Source organism: Ursus americanus, chromosome 31, assembly GCF_024610735.1.
Source record: "Ursus americanus isolate L20-20 chromosome 31, mUrsAme1.1.p, whole genome shotgun sequence".
NCBI lineage: Eukaryota > Metazoa > Chordata > Mammalia > Carnivora > Ursidae > Ursus > Ursus americanus.
Genome location: NC_142157.1, coordinates 36874263 through 36881506, shown reverse-complemented (window position 1 = coordinate 36881506; position 7244 = coordinate 36874263).

Genomic DNA, 7244 nt, shown 5'->3' with positions numbered 1-7244 from the left:
TGTCGTATTCAGTGATGAATCACAGAATTGCACTCCAGAAACCAATATTGCACAGTATGTTAACTAAAATTTAAATTAGAAAAATAAAGATGCTGATCTGATGAGCACGCAACTAATGAGTCATTGAGCACTACATCAAAAACTAATGATGTTGGCTAATTGAATTTAAATAAAATATAAAAAAAGAAGAATGAGTACAGAATTTCAGATTTGCAAGATGGAACGTTCTGGAGTTCAGATTTGCAAGATGGAATGTTCACAGCAGTGTAAATATACTTAACACTACTGAACTTTATACTGAAAATGTTTAAAATGGCAAAATTAATGTTATGATTTCTTACAATTTTTAAAAGTATTCTGTATGATTCTATTTTTATTTTTTTATCATGTGCAGTTAGCTAGTGTATAGCACATAGTTTTTGATGTAGTGTTTAATGATTCGTTAGTTATGTATAACACCCAGTGTTCGTCACAGCACGTGCCCTCCTCAGTTTTTATAAAGATCTTGTTTATTTAATTTAGAGAGAGAGAGAGCATGGCACGAGAATGACAGGAGAGGCAGGAGGTGGAAGGAGAATCCTGAGCCCACGCTGCACTGAACACAGACCCTATGTGGGGCTCAATCCCAGCACCATGACACCACATCCAGAGTCAAAATCAAGAGTCAGTGGCTTAACTGACTGAGCCGCCATCCATCTCCTTGGGCATTAGTGTTGTTCCGTTCCCTGCTCTCTCCACCACCGCTGTGCTGAACACTCCTGGAAAACCCAGCCAGAGCTCCCGGGGGTGAGTCCGAGGACAAGCACGCTGGGTGATGGGTGCATCTGCGGCCTGGGATGGGTGCTGCTCACTGTTCTCCCAGACAGGGGTGCCCAACACCCTTCTCTCCAGGGGACCTGTGGGGACCACCATGTCCTCAGGAACCTGAGGGCCACCCGGCCCAGGAATTCACCTTCACCAGCAGAGGAAAGATGGGGCGTCTTTCTCTGGCCAGGAATAGGAACCCTGATCCCAGGAAAGGAGAGCTCTTCTGGACACCTGGCCCAGCCAGGCAGCCGTGGGCACCATGTATGTGACGGAGCCAGAGCAGCTGTACCTTGGAGGGAATGTGTGCCTTACACCAGCCGTGTGTAGGGCACGCAGGAGCAGCAGCCCCTGCTTCTTGGGGAGCAGTGATGTGTGTGGAAGGAAGGAGGCCCAGACAGAGCCTTCCCAGCCACACCACAGTCTCTCCCTTGGTCCTGAAACCAGCAGGAAGGGAGTCCTGAGGGCAGAGACGAGACTCCAGGAGGATTCCCACCCAGGGAAAGGAAGCCCGCAGCCCCTGGAAGGCACTGAAGCCTCCAACCCCGCCGGCCCACAGGCCATTTGCACAGGATCACCTCTGGCATTTCCTTAGCACGTTGTCCATGTTCGTGTGTGGACAGTGATTGGCCCACTCAGTGCTGGTGCATTTCCAGAGGCAGACTAGAAACCGTCCGGTACCTGCTGGTGGGACAGAAGACCCCCGCCCATAGAGGCTGAAGATGTCCCTTTTCCTCCAGAGCTGGGGAAGGCAGTCACTGTCCTGGAGCAGGACCTGGTCCAGGTGTGTGTCCTTTCTGAAGTCCCCGCATTCAGTGGGCATCGTTGTGCCTGAGAAAGGTCCCCTCAGCCTTAGAGTCGGGAGCAGTGAGGGGCTGTCTCTGGCCCTGGCCCAGGATCACGACCTGAAACCATCCTGTCTTTGGGAGGACATGCCCCTCTCCCCTCCCCAGGTCCAGGATGCCCAGGACTCTGCAAGAGCTCTTCATTCGAGGAGTCCTGGAGAGCGTATGTGTCTCATCAGCCCAGCAAGTGAAAGAACCAAACCCCAACGCTCAGATCCTGCCCAAAGCAGAATTTCCATGTACCTTCAAGTCCAGATTTACTGTGTGCAGCAAAGACGCCTGCCCCTCCCCTCTAGGTAAGTGGGTGCTGGGGAAGGGCTGTCTGGGCATGGGGACAGCCTCCTCCCCTCTTACGTGGCCTTGGGGGACCCCAGGGAAAGTCTTCCTTGCTCTCCTTCCCTCAGAGGGAGGGGCTGGCCTCGTGCTCCCAGGGCTCCCGCTGCATTCCCACTCCTGAAGAAGAGCCACCCACCCATGGACCTTGTGTCAGGAGTGTGGTCTGCCACTGCTCCTGGGCTCCCAGTCAGGGGCCTGGCGGCTGCATGGAGGGGCTAGATTGCTTTTGGGGGGAGGGGTGCTCACTGGTGCCCCCGCTCACTATCCCCCACAGTGCTCTGCAATCCAGGCTCTGTGCCCAGCGTAGGTCAATCACCAGCACCCCACATGTTCCTGCCATGGGAGCAATCATTCAGCATCACCCCATTGCACACAGGAGGAGAGCGAGGCCCAGAGAGGGGAAGCAAATGGCTCCAGTCACAGGGCTGCTCAGCAAAGAACCTGGAGGCCAGCCCTCACAAGCCCCCGCTAGCCCAGCCAGAGACTCCCTGAGCCCAGGGTGAGCCCTCCCCGCCTGCCCAGCCACTCACTTGCCCCTGAGTTTGATGATGGCCTGTTCTTCTTGGCTCTGAAGGTGTTGCTGGTCGACTGGGAGGGGGAGTCCAGCTGGCGGGACAGGCGGTAGCTACAGGACAGAGCAACACGTCTGAGCTAGCAGGAGCCACACTCTGGTCTCCCTCCCAGAGCCTGCCCGGGAGCTGGAATCTGGGTGCCCTAGGGGCCAGCATGCAACATGGTCTGTGCTGACCAGGGAGCCATGGTCCTCAAGGAGAATCCACTCTGCCCTCTCCCCACTCCTGCCTGGCCTCACCTCTCCTCACTGTGGGGCTCCAGGACCCGGAACCAGGCCCCATAGGGCTGCTCAGGCTCCAGCTTGTAATGATTTTGCAGCCCCCCTAGCAGCTGGATTTCCTGGGGCTGGAGGGAGGACTGGCTGCTGTCAAGGACTGGGCTGGGGAGGATGCAGGGCCTCGTTGGGGGGGGGGGGGTAGGATGGGGCAGGGGCCAAGTCCTGGGGCCCAGCTCATGTCTGAAAATGGCTGAAATCCCTGAATGCCCACGGGGTCCCTCATTACGGTAACAACACCCTCACACTCGGGCATCCTGGTGGTGGGCGCCTCCTCCCTGGCCTCCTTCCCACCCCTCTGACTCTAGCCAGGGCTGCAGCCAGGGGCAGGCTGGACCTCTGTCCCAGGTCCTGCCAGGAAGATGAGGGAGAATGAGGAGAGGAGAAGGGGAAGGGGCGGACAGATCTTATCCCTGCCCTTAGTCGGCCTCCATTGCTGCCACCAGGTCCCCTGGCCCAGCCATGCACTTAGATAGACCCTGGGAGGGAGTCTGCATTCCAGGCAGCTGGGTGGGGCGGGGGGTATTCAGTGACCTTTGCATCCCCAGATATCCAACCCACCTGGCCTTGCACCCTGAGGGTTGCTGGCTGGGGTGGGCATGGTTCTGGGGCTCAGCAGACTTTGGGGCGACAGAGCACTTGGCGGTGGTGAGGGAACATGAGGGACCAGTCAGGTGTGGAGCCATGGGTCTTGTGCATGTCCACAGCAGGACTGGGTCATGATACACGTGCTGTGTGCAGGTCCCCTGTGAACACCTAACCCTCTCAGTGGGGAGGCCTGTGTGCCTGGTGCACCTGTCCTCCACCTACTCCAGAAGAGCGGCCACATTCAAGCATTTCCATGTCCAACCCTCAGGGACAGTTGGGAACCTGGGGTCCAAAGAGGCAGGGACTGGCCCAGGACAAATGAGGGGTGCAGAGTCCAAGGAGCAGGGCTGCTCTCCAGTCCTAGGCCAGCATCAACCCTCCCATGAGGTTTGCTTTGGGGATGAGAGCCCCTCAGATCCTTGGGGATAGCTCCCCACTCAGTCCCATGTGGGGACATGACCTTGGGCATCCCCAGGCAGGTAGAAGCATGTGCACCTGTGCACACACACACACACACACACACCCCACTCTGACTGCCCAGCTGGGGGTCAGAAGGGGAGGACACCCTGGGAGCGAGGTGGGTGACAAGGGGGAAAGAAGAAAGAGGTCGGAGACAGCTGGGCCATGGGGCAGGGGCATCAGGACTCCTGGCAATACCCCAGATCCATAGCATGGGGAGGGGAGACATGCCAGGCTGATGGTCAGGGGGTCCTCAAGGGGCCCAGGAGGGTTGCCAGGGCACTGGGAGAGGACAGGGTCTGGGGTCCGGTGTCCATCACCTCCCTGGACACCTGGAAGTAGGAATAGAAACCCCCCGCTAGTGTGGAGGGGGCTACAGCACAAAAGGCCTCAGCTTACTCTACTGTCAATTGGGCTGTAGAGACGGGCTGTCCCAGGATCCCACAGGCTTGTAGAAGAGCCTGCTGGCCTTGGGTCTCCATCCCTGACCCACTGTGCTCCCAGTCCTGGGAAAATGCTTTGTACTCCCTCGAGGTCCTTCTGAGCAGAGGGCAGCCTGGGGGCTTGGGGGGCTGAGGACCTGGGTATGCAGAACGTGGCAGAGCACTGACCACTGCTCGGGGGACCAAGGTCAGGACCCTCCTTGGTGCAGCCTCAGGGTTCCCATTTGGAAGAGGTTCCAGAGTCAGTGCTCTGGGCATGGTGAGGAGGCCTTAGGAAGGAACTGAGCACCAGGACAGGAAAGGGAAACAGGGACAAGGGAGAGTTCTGAGGGTTTCTCACATCGTCCCCGGAGCCCGCGGATCCTGCTCCTGTGAGACACTCAGAGACAGAGACAGAGACTGAACACAGGAGAGAGGGAACCAGGAGAAGTCACAGACTTTCCTCCATCAGCTTGGAAATGACATCCCATCCTTTTGCTCCATTCTCTTCCTTAGAGTGCAGTCACACAGGCCATCCACCCTGGACGGGAGGGGACTCCCCAGGGATGTGTGACCAGGATTCGGGAATGCCAGGGAACCACTGTGGAGACTGCCCCGCACATGGGCACAGACGAGGCCCGGGGACCTGAGCCTCACCTTAATGGGAGCCCCTGGAAGTCTGTGTCGCTAGGGGATAAGGTTGGAATCAGTTCATTGCAACTTTCCCACGGGGCCTGGGACAAAGGGGTGGCTTTGCCTGGACCCCAGAGCAGACCCAGCCCCTCTGAGCGTGTTCCATGCCCCGCCCAGCCCCTGGCTCATCCTTGCATTGCCAAGTGCGTGCCCCAGCCTCCTGTGATAGCAGGAACGGAATGTATGTAGAGGTCCTACCCCTGATGGTGTCCCTAGAAGTAGAAGCCAGAACACCCCACTGTGCAGATGGGGAGCCTGGAGAGTCCCTGAGAGGCACAGGGTCTGTCCAGGGTCATGGCCCTGGTCACGAGCAGAAGCCCGGTCTGAAACCAGCTCTGCATCGTCACAGCAGGGACACTGGCTGCACCCAGGCCCCCTGAGGGCTGTGGGTGGGCGGTGTGGGTGTCACTGTATGGATGGGGCATGGGGTGGAGGGTGAGCATTGAGCAGCTGGGGGAGGGGGACCCCAGGGGGCTCTTGTTTGCGGAGGAAGTCGGGCAAGGGGACCCCAGGCGGTGGTGACCTCACTTCCCTGACAACGGACCCCAACAGAATTTGGAACACGGGTAACCAGGCACCCACATTCCAGAGCCAGCCCCCTGCCCAGCTCATTTCGTTGGAGATCCTCGAACGAAGAACATGTTTGTGTGTTGCATCCCCAAGTCTGGAGGCTGCAGGCTGAGGAAAGCGCGCCCTGCAAACACTTCCCCTCGCTGGGGATGTTCTGTCAGGGCTCCCCGACGCCTCTGGCCATTTGGCAGGAAGGACCGAAAGGTGACACCAGGAGGCCCAGAGCCGGCTGGCCCAGCCCCACGCTCTGATCTGACTGTGCAGCCCCGGGTCCCCTCCGTGTGTGTGTGTGTGTGTGTGTGTGTGTGTGTGTGTGTGTGTGTAAAGAGGAGTCTTGTAGGGTGGGGCCACTCCGAGCAGGAGCAGGCTGATGAGGGGTCAATGTCCACTGGGCAGGTCATGTTCACACCTGGCTGGGTGGGACAGGGTGTGCGTGGGCTGCGCCCTTCTGCCCAAGGTTAATCCCGAGCCCTGAAGGGATGGGTCACTGCATCCCAGGTGCAGGGCTGTGCACGCACAGGTCTGTGTCTGATCTGGGAGCAGCAGGGGGCCTGGGCAGGAGGACAGTGAAGACAGCCGGGCAGGGCTGTGATGCCTCTGGGCCGGCTACCGGTCCCTGTCTTTGCAGATGGCCACGGATGAGACTGAGAGGAAGCTGGTGGACACGCCCTCCTCTCCAGGAGCAGGGACAGGGGATCACCTGGGAAGGGTTCTGACTCCGCCCAGGCCACTGTCCCCAGTAGTCATTCACTCAGTGAGTGTGGTCCAGGAGCCAGAGCTCACGGAGGCCGAGCCCGAGGGTGAGAAGTCTGGGGCTGGGTGTGTGTGGTGTGTGGGGATGGGTCAGTGCTGGCCCCATGGGGAGGAGCCCCCACAGGCTGGTGTGGGTCCAGGAGCAAGGACCGGGCTCAGAGCACCCAGTGGGTGGACTGCAGTCAGGGACACGTCCTGGTCAGGGTTCCTTCCTGGCTGCAGCTTCTCTGGGAGCCCCTGGGCTGGGTTCTGTCTCTGCAAAGGCACAGGGAGAGGCAAGCACGTGGGTGAGCTTTTCTCCTCTCACAGCTGCTCCACCATCTGAGGAACTAGAGCCGGCTCCAAGTTCATGGGCAGCTCCAGAGGGAGGGGTGGTGCCTGCAGCGACTTCAGCAGGAGACCAGGAGCCAGCAGGTGACCTGGCACCTGCCCACGGAGAGCCTGAAGCTGTCCAGGAAGAGCCTGCTGGAGAACCAGCCCACGGAGAGCCTGCCCCTGAGCCCGGCACTGCTCCTGCCCCCACACCTGCCCCTCTCTGTGTTCCTGTTCTTGCCCCTGCCCCAAATCCTGCCCCTTCTCCTGCCCCTGCCCCTGCCTGTGCTCTTGATCCTGCAAAGGATGAAACTCCTGCCCCTGCCCCTTGCTTTGCCTGTGCTCCTGTTCCTGCCCCAGACCCAGCTCCTGCCCCTGCGCCTGCCACTGCCCTTGCCCCTGCCTGTGCTCCTGTTCCTACCCTCCAGCTCTTGCCCCTGCTCCTGCCCCTTCCTCTACCCCTGCCAGAGCAGCTGCCCCTTCCCCTGCCCCTGCCTGTGCTCCTGTTCCTGCCCTGGAACCAGCTCATGCTCCAACTCTTGCCCCCTCCCCTGCCAGAACTGCTGCAACTTCCCCTGCCCCTGCCAGAGACCCTGACCCTTCCCCTGCCCCTGC